This window comes from Carlito syrichta, unplaced genomic scaffold, assembly GCF_000164805.1.
Source record: "Carlito syrichta isolate Samal-C Ts95f unplaced genomic scaffold, Tarsius_syrichta-2.0.1 Scaffold301761, whole genome shotgun sequence".
In the NCBI taxonomy this organism is placed as follows: domain Eukaryota; kingdom Metazoa; phylum Chordata; class Mammalia; order Primates; family Tarsiidae; genus Carlito; species Carlito syrichta.
In genome coordinates this window covers 627126-635068 of record NW_007245857.1, presented here as the reverse complement: position 1 = coordinate 635068, position 7943 = coordinate 627126, and positions in this window count along the sequence as shown.

Here is a 7943-nt window from a genome sequence, read left to right as displayed (position 1 = left end):
TCACAGCTTAGCCATGTGCTGGCTGTGGTACGAGCTGGAATCCAACTTAAAGGTGTGTTGAGGAACACGTCAGTGTTAACACTGCAGTACTCTGTTAGCGCCTGCGTGTGTAGTGGGATGTTAATACCAAAAATGGCGTGAAAAGATCATGATTGGATTACCTTTTAGCTCCCCCGTAAAAATAGTTTATATATTTTTAAATTAGTGGATATATGTGGCTGTTTTTTTCCTAACATTCCCAGCAGATTTTGCTGCTAAGATTATCACTGTTAAAGTGAAAATTACAGGGGAAAATGTGATGTGTATATCACAACTCAGAATGTGATGTTTTCTTAAAATCACTCTTTCATGCTTTAGGGATTTGTTGCTTTCCACATTCATTATGTATTAGTGTAAAAGGCCTGAGTATATGTGGATTTTATTGTAAAATCTAACTGCTTGTCTTACTTGGGGGATGGGGCCCCAGAGGGCTTACCTGTTTTTTTCTGCTGTGTTAACAACTAATTTTGTCCTGTGGGCTGTTTTAGTTTGACTTGTTTTTTAACAAAATATTAGAAATTGGGTTTAACATGTTTAATGTGGACTGAAATTTTCAAAAATCTTTAGTTTGAGAATCCATAAATTGTGTTATATATGTGACCTAAAGAGAGGTGTGTATATTTTTGTTATCTACAATTTTTTTTACATCTTGAATACTCAGTATCCCAGTGGCCTTTAAAAAAAAAAAACAATGTATCCATCTCATCTTTTTGTGCATTCCCAGTAAGCAAAAAAATTTGGCCCATCTTCATTAGAATTACAGACTGAAAACGTGTGTCCAGTTTTTAAAGAAGTTTAGATTGTGTTTCCATGGAAAGACAAGTCTGACTGTTCATAGACTGATTTTCTTTAAGAGGGTTATTCTGTTTTATAATCACAATTCTAAATCACATTTTCTATATGCTGCATGCCAAAAAAAAAAAAAAAATCTACCTATTCTGGGGTAGAGGGAATAAAAATGAATATCCTACCTTACTGTTAGAGTTCTAAAACAAATTTTTACTGAGAAAGCCTTTTTAGTAAAACTAAAGGTAAACAGGTTTGTTTCTGAGCATTTGTTAATTATCCCAATATTTCAGAAGAGTCAAAATGCAAGCTCTGTGCATTTGAAGACTTTGCAAACTCCCAAACCCTTGATTCTTCTCCTTCTGCAAGAGGGAATCTTAAGTAGAAACTGATTTCTCTGGTAGGTGATAGTGAGGAACTTTTCAAAACTGGTCTTTCTGATCCGGCACTCTGAACACAAGGCCATTGTATGCTCTTGGCCAGTAGCAATCATGGTAATGGACTCTCCATTTGATGCAGATGCAATTGTAACGGAGATGTAAAACTTCTTAGTAATCAAATGAATAAAAATAATTTGCTTTTTATTTTAAATAGGAAATTGTTTTCTAAAACTAAAATACTTGAATTGTCAGACAATATAATCTGTTGTATTAGATTTTGAATGCTCCCATTGAAGAAGTATAACAATCCATGAAATGTGAATAAATGCAAAGTAAACAAAATCACAGTGTTTTGGCAGTTTTATGTTCCTCTTTGATGCACTTGGCCTTGTACAAGCAAAAACATGAAGCCTCCCTAAAAACAGGAAAGTTGGCTAGGAGGCCAGTGAGAGACCAGCATATGATAAGACTCGTATATGAAATGAGACTATATCCAAACCTCTGAGACCATCGCTTCTCTTAGATGAATATTTTCACCATTTGGAATGGGAACAGCAGTTCCTTGATTGGCCTAGTGTGCAAAGCAACGTGCTAGGTGTGTGATATGTGTTATCTTGGCTAGTAGTCCTCAAAGCAAACTTCTGAGACATAGTTTCTAAAGTTTCCTAAGTTACTCAGCATTTACCTGACTTGTAAGAGGTATTTTCTCATTTTAAAAAAATATTGCAGACTTAAGTTACCCATCAAAGTATTTTTTCTGAACTATTGATATCTAATAGCAGCTATTTAAATGACACAAGGAGGGTGCCATCTGAAGAGTAAGATTGTACCTAAGCTGCACTAGGCCTATTGTAGGTACTCAACCGCATGCCTTGGTTAGAATGGGTTCTCAAAGTGAGTTCTAGGGCTGATAGCACCAGCAGCACCTAGGAAGTTAGAAATGTGGGCCTTTGGCTGGGTGCAGTGACTCACACTTGTAATCCTAGCACTTTGGGAGGAAGGCAGGAAGACTGCTTGAGCCCTGGGGTTCGAGACCAGCCTGGGCAACATAGTGTGACCTCATCTATGCAAAAAATCAACTGGATGTGGTAGCACATGCCTGTTGTCCCAGCTACTCGGGAGGCTGAGGTGGAAAGATTGCCTGAGTCCAGGAGGTCAAGGCTGCAGTGAACCTTGCTCATCCACTGCATTCTAGCCTGTTAGACTATTAGACCCTGACTAAAGACCAGGCGTGGTAGCCTGTAATCCCAGCATTTTGGGAGGCCAAGGCAGAAGGATTGCTTAAGTCCTGGAGTTCAAGACCAACCAACCTGGGCAATATAGTGAGACCTCATCTCTGCAAGAAAAAAAACTGGATGTGGTGGCACATGCTTGTAGTCCCAGCTACCCAGGAGGCCAAGGTGGGAGGATCGCTGCAGCCCAGAACAAGGCTATAGTGAGCTGTGATCATGTTAATGCACTCCAGCATGTGCAACAGAGTGAGGCCTCGACAAAAAGAAATGCAGAGCCTTGGGTCCACTCAAGGCTTATTGAATCAGAACCTCAGGTTGGGGCCCCATCATTTCTAAACATTGAGATACGGGCCGGGCACAGTGGCTCATGCCTATAATCCCAGCACTTTGGGAGGCCAAGATGAGGATTTGCCTGAGCCCATGGGTTTGAGACCAGCCTAGGCAACTTGGCAAGACCTCATCTCTACAATAGATCAAAAAATTAGCCAGGCATGGTGGCACATGCCTGTAGTTTCAGCTACTTGAAAGGTTGCAGAAGGATCACCTGAGCCCAGCAGGTTGAGGCTGTGGTGGCTGTTGAACATGCCACTGCCCTCCAGCCTGGATGACAGAGTAAGAGACTAAGTCAAAAAAAAATTGAGATGTAATCCATATAACAAAATTCTCCCTTTTAAAGTACACAATTCAGTGGCTTTTAGTGTATCAGTTGTGCAGCCATCACTATATGATTTCAAAGTCATTTAATCACTGAAAGCACTTACATAAAATTAATGTCAGGTCACAGGGTAAAAGCTTTCCTGCAAAGTTGCAGGCATAAGTTAAAGGTAACAAGTGTGTGGTTTCTAGGTTGTTGCTAAGCTGGCCTTCTTCCTTGCATGATTGCTCACACATAGTTGCTTCAACAGAGAACAGTCACTAATAATTATCTTCATGTCCTGACCTCCTGGGGGAAGCTGCCTAAGAGATTAATGAACTTATTTTTCCCTTAAACAATGAGCCTTAGGTCCTGCGGACCTCCCTGATGGCATCCATTAGTTTGATCAGGCTCCCACACCTTTCTGTAAAGCTACAGGCAGAGGTCAGTGGTAACTGGCTGCCGCCCCTGGTTTGCTTCTCTGTAATGGCTTACTACCCAGAGTCAGGTCACAAGGGGTCACAAGGTATAATTTCCCCAACTGCTATTGTAAGGCTTAGGCTTGGTCTTTGAGATATTTTTCAGATTTTACATTTTGGTGGACCAACTGGTCCCACCTGGGTCTGTGGCCCACAACAAGCAGCCGACTAGACCCGACTCGACCCGTCCTGACCCCCACGGCTCTGTGGAGGAAGAGTTTGGGCACCATGTGACTTCATCCTCAGCCAGTCAGCAGTATCCGTTCCCGAGGCCCCTGCCTGCCAAATTATCTTCAAAGATCAAGCCTAAATAAGCATTCTCAGAGATGCAGATTTGAGAAATAGCTCCCATCTGGCCACCCTGCCATAATTAAACTCGACTCCTGTAACTGCCGCTGTCGCAGGAACTGGCTCTCTTGTGCAGCAAGCACAACCTGGTCAGACGGCAATATCACCCGCCACCTGGGTCTGAACAGGGGAGCCTGACACACGCTCAAGTTTGAGAGTCACTAGCACACCACATGCACTCTCGATGACTCGTACTTAAAGATAACCTCTGAAATACCCTTTTGGCACATTGTGGGGAGAAATAGCAAGAATGATCGGAGTTGCCAGGAGCCGTCCCAGCCTCTGTGCACAACCTTATCTCATTTCGACATTGTCGCATCCGTGGACAGCCAGTGGGGGTTCTGCTGGAGAAAACCCAGACCCAGGGTTGAAGTCATCGTGTCTGAGGGGATGCAGCCTGGTGAGGTCCCAGACCCACGGCCCTTTTCTGGCACGCCACTCTCAGATGTGTAAGTGCCCCACTGAATGACTACACTTCATTGGTTTCTGGAATTGGCTAAAGTCTTTTGAGCAAAATTGTTTATTCAAAATATAATCATTAAAGTTCACTAAAAACCATGGTTATTTCAAACTGAGCATCCTAATTGTTTTATTAAAGTCAGATTCCAAGATGAAAGACCCCTTAATCCACATATAGGAAAGAAATATCTTGTTAACCTGTCAGCTTATGTGGAGGCGAAATCAGGAGGCAACTGGATGAAGCTGTAAGGAAGAGAAGACAATGCGATCCCTTGTTTTAGCCCCAGAAACAAGCATTTCCCTTCTTCATGTAAATTTCCCAGCTGTACCCTTGTCATTTTTAACAACCAAGCACAAATACAGAATGTTTCCACAGTCAACATGTATATATACAATGAACTACGTTATTATATGGATTCGGTTATTTTACATTTCCCTCTCCTCCCAGTATAAGATTCCCAAAGGTTGTTCTTTCTAGCCAAAATTTTTTTCTTAGGGCATGACAGATTTGAAAAAAACGGAACAGCAATGTTAGCCTTCAAGGGTAGACAAGGAATAGAATGAGGTTCTTGTAGGTGGCTTCCAAGGTAGAGACTCTCCCAGATATCTATTAAGAATGTTTCAGGTGTTTGTTTTAAAGGGACTTCTCAATTATTTAACAAGAAGGGGGCTGACCCAGATGGCAAGGAAATCTCTTTATCTGCTAGATTTCCTTCCTAACCGTCATCTTGTACAAGTCACTCTGTGGGTGCCCGCTCAGAAAATTTTCCTGGTCTGGTGTTTCTAAGGCCGCGACTGTTTCCAAGAGGTGTCTGTCACTGGTGTGAAGTCCCTTATGATATTTCTGAGTGTGTATGGGATCCCCTCAGACCCTCTTTCCTCTGCCCCATTCTGTAACTTTCTGCAGTGTCTCAGGCCTTAGTCACGCCTATCACCCATGACATCACAAGTCCATCTGACCATTGCATAAAAGGCGAACCTGAGGCTGCCTCCACCTGCGATGGACTTAGAATAGCAGGTTCTGGAAGGATCGGCCAGAGAATGTACATAGACCTACTCCATGTCCTACTTAACTGTGGAGTTACAAGCACCTGGTCCAAGAACCTCACCTTCCAGAAGACCAGGTATCTGGCCGGAAGCCTACTAAACCTGAACTGGGGACTCCTGGCTTCTGTTCCACTCAGTCATCTTCTACTTTGGTGAAGGTTTTTTCTTTTTTTTAAGAAGTTCTCTAGAAAAAGCTTGGGAAAACTTACAGTGCAACTGAAGGTGTATGTACTGCTTTATGGAGGCTGAGAGCCAAACATGATTTAATTTTGCAAATATGGCATCTCTGGCCAATCCCCAGTCACCAACCCACCAACCCTCTCTCGGGTGCCTCACTGCCAACTGCCAAAGCCAGTCTCTATTAGCCTCCAACATGCTCCAACCCAAAAAGTGGCTTGTGTGAAAGTTCCAAAAACAACTAAGGGAACTTTGGTGGCAAATTAAGGTTCAATCCCTGTTACCACTTTCCCATAATATTTGTAGCATATTTAACCTGAAATGCCTATTATAGGAAAAAAAACAACAACATTCATTAGAGGAAAACAGAAGAAAAATAATCTCGAATGTGCAAATCAATTTGCAAAGGAAACAAGATATCATAAAGCAATGCTACCAGTCAACCAGTCACTATCTAGAAATGATTTCTACTGGACATGGAAGAGGGTTGAACAAGAAGTTGTCTATAATGCTTATGGAAATACCATGACAACTAGCATACAAATATATCCAATGTACGCCATCATGGTTTTTGCTAAAGTACCTTTTGTAGAAATTATAAGCCTCCAAGTAGTGAAAAATCTCAGCAGTTTCTTTGCAGATTTAATTACTCTCATACACAGAATTCCTTTGGAAGCCATAAAAGATATCTATCTACACCTAAACAGCCTGACCTTCCAGAAGCAGGGTCGAAAGGACAACAGTGGTAAGAAAGGCTGAATGTGTCCAGCCGCTCAGCAGAGCTGGAGGGTCACTGTGGGTTTTGATCTGCTGAGCTCAAGGACTGGGGTCATGACAACAAAAATGCCTACTTGCCTTAGAAGTAATAGAAAACCATCAATACAAGCTCTTTCCACACATCCATGGCTCCCTCCCAAGGCCCCACCTGCTGAAGAGCTTTCGTACAGGCCATGAAGGGTAAGCACGGGGCTTGTGTGTGTGGTGTGCATGGGGTGCCACCCGCGGCTCAGAGGAGGGGCTCATGTCAGTGGAAAGTAAAGAAAAAAACCAAAAAAGACCCAGCGGGTGCCACCATCCAGCTCCCAGAGGTCATCTGCCAAGAGCAAAGGGCAGCTCTCCCTCATGGGCTGCTGCCGACCCCTCCAAAGGCTACTTCCATTCAAGTTCAAGGGCACTTGCGTTTCTATATCTCTCAGAGTCTCTGTTCTAGGAGAGTGTTTTGTTTTTTTTTTTTAAGAGAAGCACAATGCTTCTACTTTCTGATGCAAAGACGAGGGAGGGAGTGAACAGGAAGAAATCAACGTAGTATCAAAAGATAATCGGTTTCTGAAAATCGATATGAAACCAAATTCCAGCTAAACTGGAAAACTGAGAAAATATCAGATTGAGACCTGTTAACTAAAAAGTTAGCAGATTTTCAGCACATAAACCTTTAAAAAATTTTGTTTCTTTCACTTTTTTGCTTACTTGTATTTTTTGTTAGCCAAGAATTTTAGCCAACAATTTAAAACTACCATATTATGGCACTGTCAAATATATATTTTTCAAAAGGCAGTCATTAGAATACACCAACGCATAGGGACTTCCCTCTAGACTGTCAAAGGATTTACTTCGTTCTTCAAAAGTCTTCTACTAACCAGTGTATCTGCAATTAAAACAAGGCAGGGTGAGGTGGCTCACGCCTATAATGCCAGCACTGTGGATACAGTGGAGGCAAGAGGATGGCCTGAGCCCAGGGGTTCGAGACCCACCCGGGCAACATGGCAAGACCTCGTCTCTACAATAAATCAAAAAATTAGCCAGGGATGGTGGCGCAAACCTGTAGTTCCAGCTACTTGGAGGCTGAGGCAGGAGGTTTGTCTGAGCCAAGCAGGTCATGGCTGCGGTAGCCTGTAAGTGTGCTACTGCACTCCAGCGTGGGCAATTGAGACTCCAACTAAAAAAAAAAAAGGTTGGCCTCTCCCCCTCCCACCCCCCATTTGTAATTAAAACAGCAAAAAAAAAAGATCCTGGTTTGAATGTAGCCAAATTCTTCAAAGGAAAAAGAAGAAAACCATACTAGGAACATGCCTTTGTGTCCTTACTATCATTACTCCATGTAGACAGAAACCTGATTGATTAGCTTACAGCCCTTAAAAGTCTAAATATTGCTGGGTCCAGTGACTCATGCCTGTAATTCCAGCAATTTGGAAGGCCAAGGCAAGGGGATCATTTGAGCCCAGGAGTTCGAGACCAGCCTAGGTAACATAATGAAACCTTGTCGCGACAAAAAATGTAAAAAATTAGCTGGGTGTGGTGGTACATGCCTGTAGTCCCCAGCTACTTGGGAGACTGTGGGAGGCTGAGGTGGGAGGATCACCTA